Source organism: Triturus cristatus, chromosome 1_2, assembly GCF_964204655.1.
Source record: "Triturus cristatus chromosome 1_2, aTriCri1.1, whole genome shotgun sequence".
NCBI lineage: Eukaryota > Metazoa > Chordata > Amphibia > Caudata > Salamandridae > Triturus > Triturus cristatus.
In genome coordinates, this window is record NC_140580.1 from 964,770,080 (window position 1) to 964,797,000 (window position 26,921).

Consider the following 26,921-nt stretch of genomic DNA (forward strand, 5'->3'; position numbering starts at 1 on the left):
ACACGAGGAAAACTGTCACCCAAGCCCTGGTCAGCAGCAGACTCGACTACGGAAACGCCCTCTACGCCGGAACCTCGTCCAAGCTCATCAGCAGACTACAGAGTATCCAGAATACCTCTGCACGCCTGATCCTCGACGTCCCACGCCGCGACCACATCACCCCCCACCTGAGGAACCTGCACTGGCTCCCCATCGACAAAAGAATCTCCTTCAAGCTCCTGATCCACGCACACAAAGCACTCCACAAAACCGGCCCAGCCTATCTCAACAGCTGACTCTCCTTCTATGAACCCAACAGGAAACTCCGCGCCCCTGACCACGCCCTGGCCACGGTCCCACGCATCCGGAGAACTACTTCCAGAGGCAGATCCTTCTCCCATCGCGCCGCCAAGACCTGGAACACCCTCCCCCTCCACCTACGTCAAACCGAAGACCTGCTGACCTTCAGGAGACAACTCAAGACCTGGCTCTTCGACCAGTAACATCTTCCCCTCCCCCCCCAGCGCCTTGAAACCCACCCGGGTATGTAGTGCGCTTTACAAGTTACATGATTGATTGATTGATTGATTGATTGACATAAGCTACATCAGTTTTCACTGTTTTAAAATATTCACCTACAGTGTTCCCATCAGCACAAATGAGGCTGTATTCTGAAGAAATTACTCCAGCAAAGGGCTCCCCTTCCATAATGGGGAGGGGAACAGACCACCTCTGAAGTGAGAGATGTAAGGAAAGGGGTTTCTACAATTGAAAATAAGCTTTTTCAAGTTGGGCCCATTTTCCGAATGCATAAGTCTACTCTATATATGTTTATGCAATTGAGAAATATTGGAGAATATGTCACATTGCATTTCCAGTAGTACGCCAAAAAACCTGGACCCATTGCAGGTTTGCATAACTACTACCATGACCGTGTGTGAATGCCAAACTGTAGGAACTTTGACCACATTTATAGAATTACTTTAACAGGTGCAGAATTACTATGTTGTGCGAGAATTCCCCCTTACTCAAACGCTTGCACGTTTGTTAAACAGGAAGAATTGTTGGTGTTTTACAACAAGAGAATGTAGAATATGCTTTGTTTATGTGCAGGCAGCCATATGTGTGGTAAGTGCAGTACAGTGAAGCACAAAATAGTAGCATAGCATAATAAAATATACAATATAGTTTACAGACTTACAAAGAGTTCATTAACAGGGTTAGCATAATACAGAAATAGCAAGAGAAAGGATGGGGCCTGTTCACGTTTAGAATCACTCTTAGCCCCTGGCCTTTTGTGACTGATCAAGGATTAAATAGAAAAAAAATGATGGAACATAATCTATAGCAATGCTCGAATTTTAGTTTCAGAGGAAATAATTTTTGGAAAGCCATGAGCAGACAAATGGAAAGTTGGGCTGGTTAATAGGGTTAACAGGGTTGTGCACGAGATAGACTAGTGCAGTACTTAATTTGAGCAGGTAGTTTCCGTTGCCCGTCACTGGGACTTAACTGGCAACATCAGAATTTATGATAGTCTGCCACACGGTGGCACTGTTTGTCTAGTTTGGATACTAGTACAACATCAGTTGTTTGTTAATTCAGCATACATTAAAAATGATTAATACCTGCCACAAAGCCATTCTTAGAGATTTGAGGGTCTCGAATAGTCAAATTTGTCACACTTGTAGGAATGTGATGGTTAGTAACTGTGATGATACTGTAATTGGCAGCGCTGAAAGCGGCAATGGACGGTGAAAGTGGAAGTGGACTGACAAGTGCTCTGGCACTCCTTTTTTTTTTTTTACAAATTAAGCACTGGACTAGCCCGATGACATGCTGCACTGAAATATGGATCATGACTCTCTAGGCCATGTGAAATTCCCACTGGCTAGAAGATTTGGTTTCACCTTTTTCCATCATGGTCTGCAACTGAGGAATGGCGTTTACACTAATTGCTTAAGTACCCTGTAGTAATGAATAGGGCACTGAAGTAATGATTTGTCACACCTGTTGCTACTTTCATTGGAACTGGAATCATTTTATAGTCCATGTTTGTGAGATCTTGCTTGCCTGTGAGCAAGTTGGCCTACTGTTATGTGTTTCGGGATGCAACCCGTTGCCCATTGAATGGGCTTTGGAATTTGGTAGTGCTGAGAATGGTCAGAAAGACCATCTCAATCTATAGAAATACTTAGAGTTTTGGACTTGTTTGTTGGTATTTAGACCCTCAAACAAACTTGACTAATAAAACTGGGAATTAACTTGCATGTAGACAGTCTGTTACTACACCTTACCTTGTTTCCTTCGGGTCGTTTGACATAAAAGGTCAGAACGAATTATTATAATAATTTTTTTTTAAGACTCTATTTTCCAAGTTTTCATGGACATAAGCAATATATACTTGATGGTACACCTTCTTGTTTCATATCTAATCAACAGTTAGCAGAGTTGCACAGTTACTCACAGCCTGATTAATGCAACAGTAGGCATGCTGAGATCAACATCTTACATTCTCCATAGTACATTGCCCCCATTTGTCCCGATCTCATTTTCAGTCACAGTGCGTAATCGCCTCGGCGCCTGGATCTGCTCGGTCTCTCTTATGTATACCAGTGAGCTAAGAAGGACACAGTATCTAGAAATCACCAATCTGTGCATGATAGCGGTAGACTTGTATTATAGCCCCTTTCAACCCATTCCCTCCGGGACAATGCCATTTTCTAATTGTGAATTGGACGTCTGTCTCAATGCAGCAACATATGTCCGATATGGCCTCCATATGTCCTTAGGGCATGACGAGCTAGGCATGAGGCTGGCATAGATTTCACTATTCACATTGCTGTATGGCAAACTGCGTAACCATCCCTTCATCGTGGGGATAGTCTTGCGTCCCCATAATAAGGCTATTTCCCTTTTGGCCAGTAGTAATGAAAGGGATGCAAATCTCCTCACTTTTTTGGGAAAGTTGACTGTGTAGAGCTGCCTCCGGAGTGGGAACGAGGGTTAATGTGGACATGTTGCCAAGTGTGGTATGTATCTGTTCCCAAAAAGGCTGCAATTTGGGGCAGGTCCATTTTAGGTGCACAAAATCTGCATATGGTGCGGAGCATTCAGGACAAGTGTGGGGTCTGGACGGATCTATTCTATGTGTCTTTGCTGGAGTGCAGTAAATACGGCGAAGGAATTTGAAATGTAGTAGCTTATGTCTACTGTTAAGAGAGACTTCCTTTGTCACCGCGCAGCATTTCGCCCATTGTTCGTCTGTGATGGTGCGGCCTAGATCTTGCTACCACACAGTGCGAATCTCTTCATCCCTCACCTGTCTTACATTAGCACATGTTTTGTATAGCTTGGAAATGAGATGTGTACCTGTCTCGCTTTCAATTATCAATGTGAGTGGAGCGAAGGAATTGGGTTCGATTGGGAAAGTGGGCAGTGTGGCGCGTAGAGCAGAGCGGATACGCCCTAATACAAAATTGGCCATAACGGTGAGAGTTTGAAATCGGGCGTCTTCAGTGACCAAGAAGATGTGCTCAGCCGGGTATAGATGCCCCATTTTTGTAATATTGAATTTATCTAGTGTGCGTTGCACCAATTTTTCCCCTGTTATTGGCAACCAGGCAGGGTTGGGGAGGGATAGAGAGCTGAAGAATGTAGTGTGGTGGCACCAACGAGTCTCCATAATTTATCTAGGGGTGGGCAGAATTTGCATAGTCGCGCTACGCAAAGCTCCGCGAAATAGTAAAAAAGTTCCGCAAGCATGCCGAAATTCTGCAAACACACGGTATTGCTTGTTCGTGATGCTTTTTCCTGTTCGCGAACGCTGTTTGCGCGCTCGGGAGGAAATATCTCGCGAACACGCATTTTGAGAACACGAACAAGAAAAAAATTCCGCGAAGCCGCGGAACGCAGAATTTTGGGCAATTCCGCATTCTCCGCGGAACGCGAAATTACCCAAATTCCACGAGCGGAACGGAATTTACCGCCCAGGCCTAAATTTATCCCATGTCCAAATAGTGGTAAAGATAGTCTGAATGTCGTGTGGGTCTCTAGGAACTCCCTTTGGAAGGACAGTGGCTAGTTTTTCGGGTAGAACAAAATCTGCTTCCGGCCGTAGGAATGGGATCCTAGCGTCGGGGTGGTACCATCTGTATGGGTAGCAGCACTGGGCTACCAAGTAGTATAGCTGAGGATACGGGACTCCAAACCCACCCCTGTCGTAAGGAAGGGTAAGCACCTACCAGCGGACACGTGCCCTCTTACCCCCCATATCAGCCTGATGAGGTGTGTACGCAATGTAAAAAAAAAACTATTGGTTAGGGGTATGGGGATGTTATTAAAGGGTCTGAATGATTTATAACATGCTTTTCCACTTTTACCACAAGGTAAAACCATTACCTGGCAAAATGTTCAAAGGAAAAAAATGTGACTCAGTGTAAAATTACTACCCTATTACAAATGTAAAAAAAACAGTTGATAGAAAGAATGTTGAACAATGTCAAACATTCACCCCAGTACAGAAATATGGGCATAAATCCATATTTTTTTGCTCCCAATTCCATTTCAGCTTAAACCCAGCAATATGGAAATCTGTTTTCACCCTGCTCCCCAAGGAGCAGTCCAGCCTGAACTGCCAGGCCAGGTCCTCGCTGGACCGGAAACAAGCATCCTGGGACTGGTTTCAGGGTTCCACCCCTCATTAGGCAGGATAGCTTGACTCCAGTGGTATGGAGAGCACAGAACCAATTTCTGGGCATACCCGTCCCACTCTGGGTAACAAATGCAAAAAAAACAATTGATCGACAGAATTTTGAACAATTTCAAACATTCACCCTAGTATAGCGATCTGGGCCCAAAATAATTTTTTTTGCTCCCCATGCCATTCCAGTTTAAACCCATCCATATGCAAATCAGTCTTGACCCTGCTCCCCATGGGAACAGTCTAGCCTGAACTGCTAGGCCAGGTCCTCCCTGGACTGGAAACATGCATCCTGGGACCAGTTTTGGGGATTCACCCCTCATCAGCCAAGCTCCACATGATTTACATTTGGTTTGCATACACCTGGGTTTAAACTGGAATGGCATGGGGAGCAAAAAATTGATAGATTTAGTCCCAGATTTCTGAACTGGGTTGAGTGTTTGACATTGTTCATTCAGCAATCTGTCCATCCATTGTTCTTTTTGCTATTATGAATGTCAAGCACCATTCGAGCTCTGGCATATCCTAAGTTACACTCGTACCAGCCCTACTGAAATGAGGCCCTAATCATACCTATAAAAACAATTCTCTTTGTAAATCTATAAACTATACAGGAAGAAGTGTGATTGCGTGGTGTCTCACAGTCGCGACAGCCTTTTTCTAAATGTGGGATAGACTTATTAATGTAAGGAACGGTTTCATTTATAGTTGGAAAAAATTATGGATGTGTGGCATTGTAAAAGGTGTTTAATGATATCTCTACGTATGGACCTTTATACCTTTAGAAAGGAAGAGATAATATAAGAATACTAAATATTATAATACATACATGGTTACTCTAATACGTTTATTGGTTTTCAGCCAACTAGGACCTTTCTCTTCAGGAAGCTAATGCATGCATAATCATTTAGTTATACTCATTTGTTCTTGAGTTTAGAGTTTCAGGTTAATATGTAAAGTGGCCATATTTGGTAAAAGTAGCACCTATTGGAAGAATATTTGTATAGTTTCTATATTTTTATCAGTGCATTTGTATTTACCATTCATTTCCTGATGACAAAAGTCACAGGTAGAATAAACTATAAAAATTCCATAATCTTCTTTTTCTTTTTCTTCATCTACTTGCTCTCCTTCTTCTACTTCTTATTTTGTTGTTGTTGGTATTATTTTGTGGTTGTTATTATGATCATTGTTATAACGTATCATCTCTAATTTAAAGAACCCCAAACACACGGGAGCTTCCATCTACCACAGCATGGAACCTAGAAAGAGAAGAAGTTCAAAACAAAGTCCTACCTTCACCTGATGTCCCACCCTGTAATACCAACTGAGCTTAGCTCCCAATCCCACCATCACTTGCAAAAGGTGGAAATGAGATGTGAATGAGACAAAGCAAGCATGTCTACGTGTGTGTCAAAGAATGCATGACCAAGTAGCTAGAGTGAAACTGAATACAAATAGTGATAGCAAAATATTGTTAAAGCATCTTACCTTGAGGATACCCCTGGTCATTGTGAGATACTCCTTACTTGCCAGTGTAGGATTGGACTTTGCATTTTGTATGTTAGTGTTACACACATTTGTGGCTCAGAACTAGACCCAAGCAAATGTTTAATACACATGCATAATATTGTGTAATTCTCAACCATAAGGTTTTGCATTTCTTGTGATATTTTTTTAGGGAAATGATGCTCTTTTGGAAAGTTTTCTCTTGAAGGAGACTGGTTTGAGTAGCAGCTATCTTGTGGTATCTCTGAAAATAATGTTTTCTGCAGCAGCAAGACAGTTTCTCCCGAACATGTCTTCTATCTGTATCTCACATGAGTTTCTACGCAATATATGTCCTTTCAACCAATTTTCATGTAAAGTAGCGGGCAAGTACATTGGCATATTGTGTGTAATTTTGCATATTTCTAGTGAAAAGTATTCATATTATGCAAGAAAAACATTTTGCAATTGCCACCTTTTTCCCATTCAGAACTTGTTTTCCATCCACATGCAATTAGAATAGGTGAATTTCCGAAGACTGTAGAAGGTGTCATGTGGCATCCTGTGTGTAAAAACACACAGATGTTTGTCATGGTGGGAATTTATGTCCTTCTAGATTGTACCCTGTAACCACAATGGACCACTCAACTACCTTAACTTCCTTCAACTTTCTCACTGCTTGGTATACTTATGTAGCTCTCATTATGGTTGATGTGTAAATTCAGCTACAAGTTCTTACAGGTCTTTTCTGCCAAATTTTCAAAGGAAGCAAGTTGCCAAGTACATTTGACAACTGGAGTGGTGCACTGTTTGCATTTGAGAACAGAATGCCAGGCCAACAGTCACCTAGCCCATGTCCTCTTAAACTCAAATATGATGGCAGTCTAGGAGGAGCACAGCAGCTTGCACCTGGTCCTTTAACCTGTTCACTATTGGTAAGGGGTAGTGGGTCGGCTGTCAGCTCTTCTGGGTATCCTTCATCATATTGTTTTGAGGGTGAAAGAAGCCTGGCTCAGCTGGTAACCCAGTGACAGTTGCCCTCTTTGCAAGTTAATTTGGACAGGCGGCTACCTTGGCTTCATTGTGGGCTAGCTTGGAGCCAGACAGCTGGCACCAGCTTGTGTGACCTACGTTTTGCATATCTAATGGAATGCCTGTGGGATTGTGATGGTGAGTTTGATCAGTGTGCATGGAACAAATGATGGTGTCTGTGTTTGTCTGTCTGTGCACGCATGTGTGAGCATCTTGTGGTGAGGTTGCTCATGTTGGTTGTGTGAGTTGTGATAGTGGGTGTTGTCATGCTGGTCATGATTGGTAGGTCAGGGAGGGTGGAAAAACACTGATTGAAAGATGAAGCCCTGGCAATGTCACGAGGCCATGAGTCTATCATCTCCTTGTGTTTGCTTTGTGTGCCCTAAGTTGGCAGGGTAGGCCCAGACGTGGGACCCTTGCTCACTTTGCCACTGGATTAAAGCTAGCCTGACTAAAGAAGGGTGTTAGCCAGAAACCGGTCCCAGGATGCTTGTTTCCGGTTCAAAGAAGACCCGGCTTGGCAATTCGGGCTGGACTGTTACCATGAGGCACAGGGTCAAGACTGATTTGCATATAGCTGGGTCTGAACTGAGGTGGCAAAGTGAGCTAAAAACGAAGATGGATTCAACCCAGATCTGTGACATGGGGTGTGGAGTCTGAAAGGTTTCAGCGCTCCATCCATCATCTCCTTGTGTTGGCTGGTAATTAATGCAGGAGTGGGCGAGCAAGCCAAACACATACACACATACACTCACCCATCTGCATGCACACTGACTCACATCCAATGCCTTCACACATTTGTACACATACACCTACTATTCACAAGTACACACACAGACCCATTCACAGCACCTCTCACAAATACACATAAATTCATATATACACAGACACGCATGCACCAAACATTAAAAAACATAACTCTTACCTTCTGCAGCTTCTCAGGGAGGAAAGCCTTTGTGGTTCCAGAAGGGTTGGGACTGTTGCCTCCTCACTAGCCGCTGAGAGGAGGCAACAATACTCTCTCATCACTGACTAAGATGGGGTCAGTCAGGCTGCTGACCCCAACCCACTCTGTGATGAGGCGTCAGTGATAGACACTCAACCCTGGGCACTTTAGGGCTTACAACTGGAGCTCCAAGATCCAAGGCTACCAGTGACACTGCTCCTCATCGCAAGGGGGAGAGCCTTGAGGCTCTTTGCCGGGCTTAAATGGTCATACCCACAGGTTTGTGAAATCTTCAGCCCGGCAAAGTTTAGCTCGCGCAACCAGGAGCCAGCGCATTTAGCGCATTTCTAGCGTTTGCCACCCGGATCTGAAAATGAAGAGTGTCTGTCAGGCTGACCTATGCTCAGCCTGACAGACACTCTTTATGTTGGCCAAAAGCTGGAGGGGCATGGCCTCTCTGTCCTGTCCTGTCCTGTCTCTGACCGCTGCAGAAACTACCTATTTGTGCTTTCCAAGAATTATGTGCCAAAATCCTTTCTGTCTGTTAATCACAACAACATCCATAATGACATGTGTAACAGGTCAGGTAATGCTGAGTGTGGCAGGAAAAGGAAAATGTCTCAAGTTACAAAAGAAACATCTAGAATGTCATCTAAAGGCCTGGGACAAATAAGTATGAGGCAAATCCAAACTCATCCATTAAGCAAAGTCATTTTTAATTTTGTGTTTTGAAACTGATTATGCTGTAGCACCTCAGAACACCTCCTCTGATTTCAATCAGACTTTAGCAGCAAAAATGTGTTTGTTAACACTTGCAGTGTGCATATTTATTTCCTTGCATACTACCTGTGACATTTATGCAGAAACGAAAAATTAGGCAAATTATCCATCTTTTTTCACAAGCTGCCATGAGATGATCATGGCTTTCTCAAGCAGTGCCACTTAGCGTCATGGGGCATTCCATAGGTGATGCATAGACCATCCGGTGCATCCATCCATCTATTTTGATGCAAATCCATATTTACAAACAAATGTAGACACAGATTTGCCAGAATCATGTGCCTCCCTGAAGGTGGTGTAACAAGCAGAAATATTTTTATTTCTCCTCATTTTTTTTTCTCTTTGCACTTGTGCTGCATTCTGCAACACACATTCAAAGAGGAAATTGCCCTAAAGCATAGTTATTGTAGAGAAATCCAACCCTTCCTACACAAACACTATGCAGGCCACAACGCAGGCACCCTTGCACTATGGTGCAAGGGTGCCTACATTGGTACATGGCTGCTGAAAGTGAGCCGGAGCAAGGATCATTACATAGTAGCCTAATAGTAAAATATGCAACACTGAGGAGGGGAAATATGCAACCCTGAGAGCGAATGAGGGTGTATTATCTTGTACCAACAGTCACCACTTACTCAGACGTACCTTAAATTATTTGTCTAATGAGAAACATGACTTTGACATTGGTTAGATGATATCTGCTAGGCAATCACCTCATGCGATGGCAATGCCACTACCCCTGATAAACGATATGAACTTACAGGGTATGACTTGCTAATTTTGGACATATGTGGCGGCTCACACGCTGTGATATATCGTACAGTTCAGATGGATTAGAGTGACCATTAATCTGCATCTTCAAAACTCCAAAATTGTAATGAATTCTTCAATTTACAGAAGTTGTTATCAGATCGCTACAGTTTCACCACAATGAACAAGGAATTGGATACTTCCACTAAATAGAAATACTGTTCCCATGAGGCCTTTGGTGTGCACGGGCACTGTACATGACATCATGACGCATGTTGAGGATGCCTCAATCTGTCTCAAAGCACGAGCCAAATGCACTTTAGAAGGTGTGCCAGCTACTACTTTATGGACAGTCAAGAAGAGACACTGTGTTGACGTTGACATGGCACCCTCAATGATGTGAGTATGATAAACAACACACTTAGAAAAGTGTCCTCCACAAACCACTGAGTACTGCGATTGATGGTCTGCATGACCATGTCCCTTTTGGGTCTTACCGTACGTTTGTGATCTAGGTTGACTTTAATAGTTATTGTTACCTCCCTTTTGTATGACTACAGGGCATATCCCCCCTTTCTTATGTTGCACTGCACTTTGAAAAAATAGAGTAAAACAATACTTATGCTCACGTTTTTTCACTATTTACATTTTGCTGTTTTTTGTGCCATGAAATACAGAGTGCTCCACTCGATCTTCATTTTACTTATCTATATATATAGACTGTGTTGAATTCAACACAAGAAAGAGCCGACGATACACGATGTTTAGTCGGCAAAGACTTTAATATATATATATGTATATATATATATATATAATCCGAGATCCTCTTTACGGTGTCCTCAATCTATTGAGGGGTGGCGCAAGACCGGCGGAGCAAAACCGGTAAATAATATATCCCAACAACGACGTACCACTAGCGCTCTCAGACAGCAAATAACGTACAAACAGCGAACTTCAATCCAAATGCAATTGGGGGTTTATTTTAGTCATAAACCCGCCGTGACGCGTTTCGCCAGCTTCGTGGCTTGTTCACACAGCGTTAAAATGCAAGAGACACCATTACATACTTTTGCCTATCATAGTCATTGAGAGAGGACTTGCACATCCGAATGCATAATAGATGAAAACAAAGGATACATGTTGGGCGCCATCTTAACAAGTGCAGATGTAACAGTTAAAACATGTTTTACTGGTATCCATTCTTGCCCTGTAGCGTGATTGTTAGTCTTATGCAATTGCTAGTTCTCACAAACATTTTTGTCAATAAAGTTGCTTGCAAGGGTGATAATGGAAATATCTTAGAAAACTTGCATGAATGTCAATACAAATTCAAAAGATGGTAGTTATCCCATATTTTTCATATTCTTCGTGTTTTTGTCATGCAAAACGTGTACAATACAAAACTCATGCACTTATGTAACACAAACGAAAAAATTACGAAACAATTATTAAAGATTGGTGCGATTTTGATACATATTAATCGGTCTGTGTAATGTATACCAATAACTCCCTTGTAAGTGGGTAATAGCCCAGTCGGCATATTGTCAAAGTCTATAGGTCACAACACCGAAATGTATCCTTCATCTCTTGTTGTACACTTAAATGAAATGCGAAGCTATACAATCACCATCTTGCCACATTTTGCAAACACTGTTTGGAACGACATATTCATCCTATTGTATCCTATATCTTGTTGTTGGTTATGTCAGCATTTCACTAATAGAATCATCAGTTATACCCAAATTAGTGGGTGATCACAGACTTGAAGTTCAATCTAATCTGATGTTTTTAAAAGGCTATCGTTGCATGGTGTCATCTTCACCCCCTTATTTCACCTCATCGTGTATAAACATATAAAATAACAATTTGATCTCATCTCACACACAGAACGTCGGATGATCTGAAGAAAAGGGTAGGGATCTCGATTTGGGTCAGCCACATAAACCCTTCCTTTTCTTCCTGTTGAGAAGATAAATAAATATTTACATTAGTACTCCTAACAAAATTACAATAAGTTAAGAACCATATTCATTTATTATAGACGTGTATCGCCATTTCCTCATCAAGGTTATGGCCGTTTGGAAACGGAGTGCACATACCTATTATGTGCCTTGATTCTCGCTGTCTAAGTCTTAAAACTCTGTTTCCTCCTCTAGCTCTGGGTAGGATCTGTTCAATGGCAAAGTACGTGAGTTTTGAAAAGTCTGAAAAATGATGACTTACAAAATGACGGGCAATAGGATACTGTTTATCCTTATTTGTGATTGCCCGCATATGCTCAAGCACTCGTTTCTTAGCCATATGTGTGGTGCTACCAACGTACCGAAGTTTGCATGGACACTCTAACACATAAATAACAAAAGTGCTGGTGCATGTCAAAAATTGAGAGATACTGATCATGGTATTTGTGCTAGTGTTCAGATACTCTTTAACCATTTTGCTACTTCCACAGGCTTTACAATGGCCACATGGAAAAAAGCCTGGTAAATCAATACCTCTTGTCTCAATGTTAGAGTTAAGATCACTCTGTACCAGAGTGTCCCTGAAACTGCGTCCTTTCCTATATGTAATCATTGGTTGTGCTGGTAAGGTCTTACCTATAGTGGCATCCCAGTGGCGTTGTACAATCTTGCGTATTTGGGTAGAGTGTCCACTAAATGTCATAATCATCCTAGTTGTCTCCTCTTCTTCGCTTTTAGTGGTTATAGTATCTGGAGTCATCAAAGTGCTGGATCTTTCAACTGACTTGATTCTTTCTATTGCTTTTTTAAGAACCCATGATGGATATCCTCTTGCTTTAAATCTTTCTATCATTGTTGCTTCTTCTTTCTGGTAGTCTGATAATAAACTGCAATTTCTTTTGGCCCTAAGTAGTTCTCCATATGGAATACTCCATTTCAAATTGTCAGGATGACTACTTAGGGCATGAAGCAAAGTATTGCCGGCAGTGCTTTTACGATATAAAATCGCATGTATCGTGTTGTTTTTCACCTGGACACATGTGTCCAGATATTCGACCTGATCTTTACTGATTGTACTTTTCAGTGTAATATTCTTGTTATTGTGGTTTAGTTTATCGATGAATAGTACAGCTTCTCTTTCTTCTCCTTGCCATACTAAAAAAATGTCATCGATATATCTAAGCCACAATTTGACTTTGGTAAATGATTCCTGTAGGTCAGTTCTTGCTTGGATCTCTTCCTCCCACGCCCCCATGAACAAATTCGCGAAACTGGGCGCGAAACAATTACCCATCGCGGTGCCATGTTCTTGTTTATAGATCATGCCATTGAACAAAAAATAATTATTCATAAGACAGAATCTGATCATCTCCAAAATCATACCTGTGTGCTCTAGTAGACCAATGTTCCTACGTTTAAGAAATTCTGCGCATGATTGGATCCCTTGTTCGTGATCTATTATAGTGTACAATGAGTTCACATCCAAAGTTATAAGAATGTAATTTTCTTGCCACACTAGATTGGAAATTTTGTTGAGAAAATCGTAGGAGGGAAGAGTAAAAACAAATTCTCGTAAAAAATGATCAGCATATCGTGAGATATTTTCAAGGGAACTACCTCTAGAGGAGATGATTGGCCTACCTTGGGGATTTTCCCTGTTCTTATGAATTTTGGGGAGCAAATACATTATTGGTAAAATGGGACAATCCCTTTTCAAGAAACAAAATTCCTCCCACTCCAACAGGCCTTTATCTTTCCATTCCTTGAGTAGTTCAAACCCTTTGTTAATACTGTCAGAGAGTTCAATCTCGGACACTGAAAGGATGGCTCACCCAAAACCTACTTTTTTAGACGAAAACTACGGAGTACATGGGAAAAAGACAAACCCGCTCCAAGAAGAATTAATGATGGATGACGTGATGGTAAATCAAACTATTGTGAATTTAAGTACTAAAACCATCAGCAACAAAGTGAAAAGAACTCTGTGTTTAGGACTATCCTTTTGTTCGTCAGTTCCAATGAATTATACTGAAAGTAAAATTGATGTGTTCAAATTTTGCAGGAAAATGAAATTAAAAAAGTGGCACAAATTGAAACCAACCAAAAGTAGAGAGACACATCATATAACACGCAACACACAGGAATAGGAATTAACAATTGGCGACATAGATACAATGATAATCTTACATGAGCTCCAAAACAATCCAGACGAAATAGGTATGAGCCCAGACTCCCTACTCATCTTGAATGAATTGGAAGTAAAACATGATAAAGCAGCATGTAGTAATTTCAAACCCCAATCCACCTTTGTTCCCAGAATGGGCCATGATAATATCGATACATTCCAAGAGCTAGTAAGTGCTGTCATGTTAAAATTCAGAAAAAACAATTGGGAGAAGAAAATGAAAAAGTTTAAATATAACCTAACTGCGACCCAGAAAAAAGCAATAAATGATCTAGCATCTGATGAAAGCATCATAATAAGACCTGCGGACAAAGGTGGGAATATCGTTATTTTACAAAAAGACATGTACATTAACGAGGCCCTGAGACAACTTAATGATGGTAAGACCTATATCAGTGTAACACTGGTTGAGTACAATGACAGTATTAACAAAGGGTGGGAACTACTCAAGGAATGGAAAGATAAAGGCCTGTTGGAGTGGGAGGAATTTTGTTTCTTGAAAAGGGATTGTCCCATTTTACCAATAATGTATTTGCTCCCCAAAATTCATAAGAACAGGGAAAATCCCCCAGGTAGGCCAATCATCTCCTCTAGAGGTAGTTCCCTTGAAAATATCTCACGATATGCTGATCATTTTTTACGAGAATTTGTTTTTACTCTTCCCTCCTACGTAAGAGACACAAAAGATTTTCTCAACAAAATTTCCAATCTAGTGTGGCAAGAAAATTACATTCTTATAACTTTGGATGTTAACTCATTGTACACTATAATAGATCACGAACAAGGGATCCAATCATGCGCAGAATTTCTTAAACGTAGGAACATTGGTCTACTAGAGCACACAGGTATGATTTTGGAGATGATCAGATTCTGTCTTATGAATAATTATTTTTTGTTCAATGGCATGATCTATAAACAAGAACATGGCACCGCGATGGGTACTTGTTTCGCGACCAGTTTCGCGAATTTGTTCATGGGGGCGTGGGAGGAAGAGATCCAAGCAAGAACTGACCTACAGGAATCATTTACCAAAGTCAAATTGTGGCTTAGATATATCGATGACATTTTTTTAGTATGGCAAGGAGAAGAAAGAGAAGCTGTACTTTTCATCGATAAACTAAACCACAATAACAAGTATGTTACACTGACAAGTACAATCAGTAAAGATCAGGTCGAATATCTGGACACATGAGTCCAGGTGAAAAACAACACGGTACATACGATTTTATATCGTAAAAGCACTGCCGGCAATACTTTGCTTCATGCCCTAAGTAATCATCCTGACAATTTGAAATGGAGTATTCCATATGGAGAACTACTTAGGGCCAAAAGAAATTGCAGTTTATTATCAGACTACCAGAAAGAAGAAACAACAATGATAGAAAGATTTAAAGCAAGAGGATATCCATCATGTGTTCTTAAAAAAGCAATAGAAAGAATCAAGTCAGTTGAAAGATCCAGCACTTTGATGACTCCAGATACTATAACCACTAAAAGCGAAGAAGAGGAGACAACTTGGTTGATTATGACATTTAGGGGACACTCTACCCAAATACGCGAGATTGTACAACGCCACTGGGAGATTTTGAGAAATGATGCCACTATAGGTAAGACCTTCCCAGCACAACCAATGATTACATATAGGAAAGGATGCAGTTTCAGGGACACTCTGGTACATAGTGATCTTAAGTCTAACATTGAGACAAGAGGTATTGATTTACCAGGCTTTTTTCCATGTGGCCATTGTAAAGCCTGTGGAAGTAGCAAAATGGTTAAAGAGTATCTGAACACCAGCACAAATACCATGATCAGTATCTCTCAATTTTTGACATGCACCAGCACTTTTGTTATTTATGTATTAGAGTGTCCATGCAAACTTCGGTACGTTGGTAGCACCACACATATGGCTAAGAAACGAGTGCTTGAGCATATGCGGGCAATCACAAATAAGGATAAACAGTATCCTATTGCCCGTCATTTTGTAAGTCATCATTTTTCAGACTTTTCAAAACTCACGTACTTTGCCATTGAACAGATCCTACCCAGAGCTAGAGGAGGAAACAGAGTTTTAAGACTTAGACAGCGAGAATCAAGGCACATAATAGGTATGTGCACTCCGTTTCCAAACGGCCATAACCTTGATGAGGAAATGGCGATACACGTCTATAATGAATGAATATGGTTCTTAACTTATTGTAATTTTGTTAGGAGTACTAATGTAAATATTTATTTATCTTCTCAACAGGAAGAAAAGGAAGGGTTAATGTGGCTGACCCAAATCGAGATCCCTACCCTTTTCTTCAGATCATCCGACGTTCTGTGTGTGAGATGAGATCAAATTGTTATTTTATATGTTTATACACGATGAGGTGAAATAAGGGGGTGAAGATGACACCATGCAACGATAGCCTCTTAAAAACATCAGATTAGATTGAACTTCAAGTCTGTGATCACCCACTAATTTGGGTATAACTGATGATTCTATTAGTGAAATGCTGACATAACCAACAACAAGATATAGGATACAATAGGATGAATATGTCGTTCCAAACAGTGTTTGCAAAATGTGGCAAGATGGTGATTGTATAGCTTCGCATTTCATTTAAGTGTACAACAAGAGATGAAGGATACATTTCGGTGTTGTGACCTATAGACTTTGACAATATGCCGACTGGGCTATTACCCACTAACAAGGGAGTTATTGGTATACATTACACAGACCGATTAATATGTATCAAAATCGCACCAATCTTTAATAATTGTTTCGTAATTTTTTTGTTTGTGTTACATAAGTGCATGAGTTTTGTATTGTACACGTTTTGCATGACAAAAACACGAAGAATATGAAAAATATGGGATAACTACCATCTTTTGAATTTGTATTGACATTCATGCAAGTTTTCTAAGATATTTCCATTATCACCCTTGCAAGCAACTTTATTGACAAAAATGTTTGTTAGAACTAGCAATTGCATAAGACTAACAATCACGCTACAGGGCAAGAATGGATACCAGTAAAACGTGTTTTAACTGTTACATCTGCACTTGTTAAGATGGCGCCCAACATGTATCCTTTGTTTTCATCTATTATGCATTCGGATGTGCAAGTCCTCTCTCAATGAGTATGATAGGCAAAAGTATGTAATGGTGTCTCTTGCATTTTAACGCTGTGTGAATAAGCCACGATGGTGGCGAAACGCGTCACGGCGGGTTTATGACTAAAATAAACCCCCAATTGCATTTGGATTGAAGTCCGCTGTTTCTACGTTATTTGCTGTCTGAGAGCGCGAGTGGTACGTCGTTGTTGGGATATATATATATATATATATATATATATATATATATATATATATTTATATTTATATTACCTACTGGCGGTCGCCAGTTGGTAGTTATAGCTAGGACCTAGTTACTATGGAAAATGGCAACATTCTATTCGCAATAACTTTGGCGGCGATTGATGAATCTTCGCAAAATTTTCAAGACTAATTCTTTGTTGAGATCAGCTCCTATGTTGAAGGTTTGGGGGTGATTTGTCAAGGGAGGGCCGAAAAAAAAGGGGGTCCCAAAACGTGCTTTCTCCATGTAAATTTCGATAGGAAACTTTAGACAAGGCTACAGGTCGAACGGGTGAATGGAATTACCCCAAATTTGGCAGGGAAAAGGGTCTTGGTCTAGAAAGCACGCTTTTGTTTATTTGGTGTAAATTCGTTCAGTAGTTTTTGAGAAATATCGAAATTTACAGATATCGATATTTGGGAATTCTGCCATCTGATTGGCTGAGGCGTTACGTGCATGAGCTTGTTGCTGATTGGCTGCAAGCGGTTGCAACTAGGAAGTGTTGGTTGCCATTTTGTGATTCTGTTGAAGCGAGTAAGGTGAAAAAAGGGGGAAAAAAGGGGAAAGAAGTGGGAAATAGGAGGGTAGGAGCACTGTAAGCTCTGTGGGGTGTTTAGGGTGTGCTATAGAGAGGGTGCGAAGCGAAGTATTTACCCCTTCCCGGTTTGTAAGTGGTGGGCTATGGAAATTAAGTGAGGAATTGGGTAAAGTCTGATGCGGGTAAGGTGAGCTGGTGCGGGACTCAGGGATTAAAGCGTGAGCCCAAATTGTGTGTCTTATGCTGTGAAGTCATGTGCCATGGGCGCTGCACTACAGTTGTGGAAGTAGTGTCCGGATGTGTTTATAACTACTAGGACGAACTACTGACCCGTACTGATCTGAAAGTCCTGGGGTACGGAATATATGTGAGGTATTGTCTAGAGTCTCATGTTTCTAAGCTGAGCTGCTGCTGGAGTCGGGGATTAAAGCGTAAACCCAAACTGTGTGTCATATGCTGTGTAGTCATGTGCTCTGGCCGCTGTGCCACATCTGTGCAAGTAGTGTCAGCATGTAGTTATAGGTACTTGGATGAACTTTTGTTTAGAACATTGTAGCGTGTGTATGGTGCTTAGGTGGTGTTGTATAGGGAGTGCGAAGGTAAATCAATATGGTATTTGTAGAGCGCAAACTACTCACCCCTATGGGTGAGTAGAGCTGGGGATCAAAGCGAGAGGTCTGTGCTGCAAAGTGAGATGGTCTGGCCGCTGCGCCACAGCTGTGTGGAGAATAAATTTGGGCTAGGTTGCGGGAGTTGGCATTATCTGGCCCTAAAATAGCAGGCCTAAGTTGTAAGTTATAGGGTGGCTCTAAAAAGAGCCCTTGTGTTCATTAGTTGGAGCTACATATAAGTGCAGATGCACAGCTTCAAGTTATTCAGGAAAACTTGGTTTCCCTGATCTGTGAAGGTTACTCCATCACTTCTGTATATGTCCGCCATATCAAAACGTATGTTGTTGTTGTTGTATATGGACCCCATTTTGTGGTCTCTGAGGTATACAGTTTTGTTGACTTTTTTCCGAGATTTTTCAATCTGAGGACAAAATTGTTTGGACCATTTCCACTTCTGTCTTTGGCATATGTTGGAATATACAAAGACAGTTTGAGGCAAAAGTAACTTCAATTGTCCAAAGGTGTCCCTCATAAGCACTTCCAAATCTACCCCAGTCAATGTGCCTAGGTCGTTTCCACCACAGTGCACAATCATGAGGTCAGGGTGTTGGAGATGCAAACAAGTTTTAACCAAAGGCAACAATTGGTGCCACTTCAATCCTCTCTGTCCAAACCATTTAATGTCCACATTTTGGAAACCTAGGTCTAAGTCAATACGTCTCTGTTCTGCATACCTCTTGCACCAGAAAACATAGCTATGTTCTACGATCCACACTAGCATTTTGGAGGTATGACTGGAAGGTATGGAAAGATGTCTGTAGCTCATGCAGTTCCTTCATAGAATAAGAGATATGTTTAAAGATGGGGAACTAGTTTCTTTTCGCATACAAAACGGTACCTGATTGGGAGATGAAAAGCATTGTTTTTAGAAAGTAGGGTGCACATTTGTTTTGTGGAAAAGTATGTTTGTGATTGGTTAAGAAAAAGCAGTTTGCACGTACATATTATATTACATATTATAGGATAACATTTGCTCAACTCAACCATACCTGCTACTTGCATTTGGAACGCACTGTTCGAACTTAAAACAATCGTGAACTTTTAACCTGCACGTGCCGTTAAATGTTTGAGAAAATGTTGCAAAAAAATATCGTTAGGTTTAAAAAAATTGATGAACTTTTAACCTCCACGTGTTGTAGAATGCTCTAGAAAGTGTGTTGATAGAATACGCTGCATTTCTGACTTCGATGTGTACTTGAATATTAAAAAAACTATTTATATGGAAAAGTAGAAAGACAGTAATAGAGAGAATTTTTGAAAGCTAAAACAATCAAGGAACTATTGTAATTTGTTCTGGATTACCTACTGGCAGTCGACAGTAGGTAGTTATCACTGTTAACGGTCTGAAAGTGCGGTGTTGCATGGTGGTGATATGATATGGTGCTACACTCGGGTATGAAACCGAGAGTCTAAACCGTGAGGTCATTGCTGTAAAGTGATGTGGTCTGGTGTTTGTAGCATACGTGTGTTAGTAGGCGTTTATACCATACAGGGAGTGGGAAGCAAACTACTGACCGCTACTGTGTGTTGATAGTATACCAGAAGCGGGAAACGAAGTAGTTATGCCTACCAGTGTGAAGACTTGGGGATGAAACCAAGCTGATTGCTGTAAAGTGATGGGCTCTGGGCGATGTAGGACACTAGCCGCTGTAGTATAAGTGTGTAAGTAGTGTTAGTATGCGTTTATAGTATATAGGGAGTGGGAAGCAAACTACTCATCCCTACTGGTGTGAAGATTCGGGGATTAAACCGTGAGCCTAAATTGTGAGCTCATTGCTGTAAAATGATGTGCTCTGGGCGCTGTAGCATATTTCTGGAAGAAGTGTTAGTTTACGTTTATACAATATAGGTAGTGGAAAGCGAAAGTCTTACCCCTACCGGTGTCAAGACTCGTGGATGCAACTATGAGCTCATTGCTGTAAAGTCATGTGCTCTGTGTAGTATTCCATTGTAAGTCATAGTAGAATGTTAGTATGTAATTCTACTAGAATCTAAGGGGCATATTATCAAGGAACGGCGTTTAAATTATCGCTGCTTTAGCGGCAGGAAACTGCCGCTAAAACGGCGATAATGGGCTTGATAATATGCAGTAGAGAATTCCAATAGAAGCCCATGTTAACACGAGAACATGGGCTTCTATTGGAATTCTCTACGGCATATTATCAAGCCCATTATCGCCATTTTAGCGGCAGTTTCCTGCCACTAAAGCGGCGATAATTTTAACACCATTCCTTGATAATATGGCCCTCAGTATGTAATGTTAGAATGTAGGGCTGTCATGAGGGGAACCTTGCGGAGTTTGTACACGTTGCTGGATTAGACGGTTGCTTTGCTGTCTGCTCCTGTTGCTGGTTGTTTCAGATGTCTTGTTTTCTTGTAATAAATCTACTTATTGGATTCACTGCTGTCTGCCTCTAACTACATAAATTTGGCGACGAGTGGGAGAAGGCAAAAATAAGGCACCACTCAGCAATATTTCAAAATTGCTTGCGTTGTGCTGAAAACCCGTTTTGTTTGTGTAGCTGTTTCTACTCATGCCAGGGTCGTCGGCTCATTGAACTATGGCATCCGACTTTTGGTAGGATTTAAAATTTTTAGATTTTGACTTCCTCTGCTTCTTCACTACATTCTGATCGCTGTACTACACGTGTGTAAGTAGTGTTAGTATGCGTTTATACTAACAAATGCATCATGGTAGTAGGGAGGGCGACCTCTCAGGCGCAGCTCATACAATGTCCCGGTGTGTGCATTCGCTGGACATTTGTGTTTGCTATTAGAGGGTGGTGCATGGCTTCCACCCTGTGATAGCAAATACTTGTTTGACTACTTGAAGCGAGAGGAGGAAAACCTCATATTGCTGTAATAGAGGGGATGCAGATGGTAAAAATTGAGAGAAAAGAACTCCTAAAAAAAATTGGGTCTCACAGTTCTTTTAAATGAGGCCCCTGGTGGGTGGGTAATGTTCTGTGGCCAATCCAATTATCATATTGCGGGGTCTCTGTAGGACTGGGGATCTTAATGTCACATGTAAATTAGGCGCGGAAGGGCACAGAGATGTTTTGCAGCCTAGGGGAGCGGCACCTTCCCGGGTATTGTTTACTAATTGTTCGGGGGGTTTGAGGCCAACTGAAGTCCGGGGATTGCCACACTCCGGGTCTTTATTTAAATATGCAGGGTGTGCCCCGGCAGTCCCTGAAGCCTCGGTGGTCCTAGGCAGTGCCTTATTTGTTCTGTAATCACGCGGGCAGTACTTATGGTGTTATAAAGTGATACACTCATAGAACTCTTGCAGTTGTACAATTACACAGGTTTCAGGGACGTTATAGTTAGTTGTACATTTCAATCGTACAAAACCAGAGAAATTCGGCCGTTATAGTTAGTTATGCTAACTATAACTCGTGCCCCCGCAATGCACTGCCGATGACGTCACATATTACATCATTCATGACATGGTCAGTGACATCACTGATGACATCACTGATGACATCTGAAATGAATCACCCCAAAACTTTCAAGATAGGAGCTGACCGGAGGGCCCCATTAGTTTTGAAAATTACGCGAAGATTTGTCAAACGGCGCTAAAGATATTGGCAAATCCAAAAATGTATTTCCTATGGAAAATACATTCTCACTATAACAACCTACTGGCAACTGCCAGTAGATAATATGTATGTGTGTGTGTGTATATATATATATATATATATATTTTTTTTAAATATATATATTTATATATAAACTGAGGAAGGCTGAGGAAGGCTGCTGTGTCAGCTGAAACGCATCTCTTATGCTGGGTCTGAGGAGGCTTATCTAATAAAAGGCCTTATCCCAAATAGCCCTCCTGTGTGTGCTCTTTTCCGAAGTGGAGCAGAGGTTTCTTTTGTTTAATATATATATATATATCTATATACACAAACAAAGTTCCCCTTGCGGTGGAGGCACACACAGGATCTCATGTACATAGCCCCTTAGAATTTGCTACCAACGCGTTTCAAGCATTACGCCCTTCCTCATGGGCAGAATGTGAAGCAAAAGAATGGCGGTCAACAACAAGCGTTTTCCCTCGTTGGTTTTTATTACTCCTTGATTCAATAGTTATGGTGCAGTCTGGGGCTGGTAGTTGTAATAGGATACCACCAAACAATTTCAAGCTTTTAAAAAACAATCAATAATTGGGGAAACAAAATTTCACATGAGAAATGCAATTGCAATAGCAGGCATCCCCTGCTTCGCCTCACCGCTCGAGCTCCAGCAACAGTGAACCCACAGAGTTTGCTGCTGATGCGTAATGCTTGAAACGGCAGGCATCACTGTCGGCATATTCTAAAAGGCACACTCTTCTCTTTTCAGAAAAGCACTCAAGCTCACCAGCCAGTATGTCATCAAACTCCTTTATTTTCAGATGCCCATGGGCATCAATCCGTTATGCGTTTCAACTTCCTTCCTGTCTTAATCATACTGAAATGCTGAGTGGTTGGATACACTTATTTAAATACACAGTGCATGAACACTATGGAAGGACTCACATATGGATTTGGTCAGTGTGAGAAGTTGGCCTGGTATATGATGTTCACTAGTTAAAGTGACCACCTTGTACCATGCCAAGCAACCCTTATGGTGTGGTTGTAAGTCAACCTTTTCGGACTAGCTGCCCTAGTGGTAGCGTAGGCTAAGCAGTCTTTGAGGCTAAACTCGTTAAAGCGTGTTAAGCCGGCTGTTTTACCAAATGTAACCCCCTTTTATACCAATGAAAGGACACCACTCAGATATATATTCAAAATATATATGTATTTATTTCTCAAAGTAACCCCTAGACTCTTTATGAGCACAGGAGCACAAATCGTTAAACAAGACAATGTTATAATACACAGAAGTTGCACTTTATATGGATGGGCCCTGGTGGCCACTCAAACCATATACTAAAATAGTGGTATAAGTACCACGAACAGGAAAGGGAAAAGGCCTAGGGCCTCTAGAATCGATGGGCCTACAAGGAGCTAACTTCAGTTAGTGACCAGGAGGTCCACGGGTTGCGTGTGCAGTGAGCAAAGTCACACGCGTGCTCCCATAGGTTTTCAATGGGTGCGTAAAAGTTACAAAGTTACTGCAGAAAGGGTCTTCTGGATAGACTACGATCTCAAGATTCGAAACACAGACACTAGAGATGATTCTCTACACTTGGGCACCGGAGTGCCAGCTTTACCTCACCCACAGGAAGCGGGTGCATAGGTCTCGAAGTGCGTCGGGTTTCTTCTATCGATTCAATGGAGCCTGATGACAAAGATGCTGCAGGCGGACGGTCCAGAAGAGCTGCGTTGGATCCAAGAGTGGATCGGAGTTGTAGAAGACCTGAAAGCAGAGGGGACAGTGTTCACAGTCACTAGCCAGTGACCGGCGTGGCACCAGGTAGGTACCAGGCGATGTCGGTCGCAAACAGGTGGTGAAGTGTAGCTTGTCTCCGCAGCCACGTGGTCCCTGAAGGTCGACGACATCCAGGAGCTGAGTCACGAGCTGTCCCACGCAGGCTCTCGCTGTCGGCGACTCGAAAGAAGCAAACAAGCCTTGGCAAAGGCAGGAGTCGTGGAAGTTCAAGAAAGCTGATTGTTCTGACCAGCAAGGTCAGAGGGGCTGCTCTTTTGGAGAGCAGCTAGGGCCAGTCTGGAGCAACCAGACCAGCGTCAATGATTTCAAAATAGGTCGCCAAAATGGCCACTAGCCAACGGGCCAGGGATCGGGCAGGCGCGTCGAGATGCAAAATGCAGAGGGGCCCCACGCAGATCGTGGAGATGCTGGAGGGCTCACCTTTGGTGCAGATGCTGCTCGGGTGTTGGGCTTCTCAGGACCCAAAGCACAACTTGGAGGGAGCCTCTGTTGTTGCGCTTGCAGCTTGTCGTTGGTCTTTCAAGATGGCTGGCTCCACGTGTCTCGGTGCCTCCACTGGTTCCTTTTTTGCAGGGACTGTGGAGCGGGCGGTGAGAGGTCTGGAGATCCAGGTCTTGTCGGGCTCTGGGCTTGGGCTCCGGCAGGAGGCGGCGGCAAAGCAGACGTTCAATAGCTGGTTGGTGCTTGCGTTAGCAAGATGGTCACTCCCTGACCATAGGGGAGATTTCCTTCAGTCCTCTGTGCAGCAGAGCGTCGAAGTTCCCGTCTTCTTCTTGTAGTTAAGTTGATTCCAGGATGTCTGAAGTCTTAGGACACAGCTCCTACCTTTAAGCGGATTCTAGGGGCCGGACTACCTGCTAGGTCCCTCCCTAAGGGTGGGACCAGGAAGGGGGGTGGTTACACCCCCAATCCTTTGTCCAGCTCGCCCCAGGTCCGGGGCTGGTGTGCCCCAGGACCGGTTTGAACTGGCATATGCACCGAGGCTCCTTGTGAGCCTCAGGCATGTCTCATTCCATTCAAGCCCTACCTGACCAATACACAAAATCCTGTCTGGGGTGGTGCTCGCACCTCCCCTGGCAGGAAACCCTTTGTCCACGTCTCCCAAGCTGGAAGGACTCCCAGCAGCAGGAGGGCAGACTTGTGTCTGTGGTGGCAGCATCCATTTTGTGGAGCTGAGGCTATGTCTGATTTTACTCGGGTTTCAGGTACTGTACATGTCGTGTCCCTCTAGAGGGGTGGAATGCTAACCCCGTCGCCAGAATTGGCGAGGGGTTAGTATTCCAATTCGTATGACACCTTACTCGACATGTTTTGATAAAGCCAAACCAAAGATAGCATTTAACCGCGAGGTTCATAATGCACTTAAGAGTATATGGTATGACGATATCTGGAAACGGTAGAAGGAAGTTGTTCCGACCACTGCAGACAGGCTCAGCTAATGCCAGAGCACCATCTCACATGGGACCAAGCACTCTGCCTTCAGGATTGTTAAGGCCTGCCATAGGAGTGACTTATAGGTTACCAGGTGTCCCATTTAAGGTTAGGTATAGGTATACTACACCTAAGTAAGAGGTGGTTACACCAACTTACCCCAGCTGAGTGATCAGCCAGTTGTGTCAAATTTGTTAGGCCAGGCCAGGGGTGGCATAATACATGCTTCAGCCCCTGGCAGGCCTTAGATACACCAATGCCCTGGGTACCTAGTGTACACTGGTACAGGGGCTCACAGGGTGATCCATTTCCAATTGGTTATGCACCTAGGGTGCATAGTGTCAATTTAGTTAGAGAGAACAGCAGGCTGGGGGTCTGATTAGCAGGCCCGCAGCCTCAATATGTCCAAAACCAGTGAAGCAAAAAGCAAAAATTTGGGGTGACCATAGGATAGCAGACCCTACTCTCCTACACAACCCCCCCCCAAACGCAGGGACATTAAACTAGCCTTGACCAGTCTCGTCTTCATGTCCTAAGTGGAAGTACCTGGAGAGACCATCTGCATTCCCATGGTCTGTACCTGGCCGGTGCTCCACTGTAAAGTCCATACCCTGTTGGGAAATGGACCACCTAAGCAGTTTGGGGTTTTCACCCTTCATCTGATTTACCCACAAGAGGGGCTTATGGTCGGTCTGAATCTTGAAGTGAGTGCCAAACAAGTATGGCCTCAGCTTCTTCAGGGCCCACACCACAGCAAAGGCCTCCCTCTCAATAGCTGACCAATTCTTCTCTCTGGGGGTCAACCTTCTGCTAATAAAAGCAATGGGTTGGTCTTGACCATCTACATTAAGTTGTGACAGCACAGCTCCCACACCCAACTCAGAAGCATCTGTTTGGACACTAAACTCTTTGGAGTAGTCAGGACTTTTCAGGATAGGTGCAGAGCACATGGCCTTCTTCAGGTCATCAAATGCCTTTTGACAGCTTACTGTCCACTGAACCTTTTTGGGCATCTTCTTGGATGTCAGATCATTAAGAGGAGTCACAATGGACCCATAGTTCTTAACAAACTTCCTGTAGTACCCAGTCAAGCCCAAGAAAGCTCGAACTTGAGTCTGGGTGGTTGGAGGGGACCAGTCCTTGATGGATTATATCTTACTCTCCAGTGGTTGAACTTGGCCTCCACCTACAAGGTGGCCCAAATACACAACCTTACACTGCCCTATCTGGCACTTAGTAGCCTTGATAGTGAGGCCTGCCTTTTGCAGAGCCTCAAGTACCTTCTTCAGGTGGATCAGGTGATCCTCCCAGGTGGAGCTAAAGACAGCAATGTCATCAAGATATGCTGCACAAAAGTCATCCAACCCAGTAAGGACTTGATTCACCAACCTTTGGAAGGTGGCAGGTGCATTCTTCAGACCAAAGGGCATCACCAAAAATTGATAATGCCCACCTGGGGTTGAGAATGCTGTTTTGGCCTTGGACTCCTCAGCTAATCTGATTTGCCAATAGCCAGCTGTTAAGTCAAATGTGCTCAAAAACTTAGCAGAAGCTAGTTTGTCTATGAGCTCATCTGCCCTTGGAATAGGATGTGCATCTGTCCTAGTGACAGCATTGAGTCCTCTGTAATCCACACAGAACCTCATCTCTCTCTTGCCATCTTTGGTGTGAGGTTTGGGGACCAGAACAACTGGGCTAGCCCAGGGGCTCTCTGAGGGTTCAATGACACCCAGTTCCAGC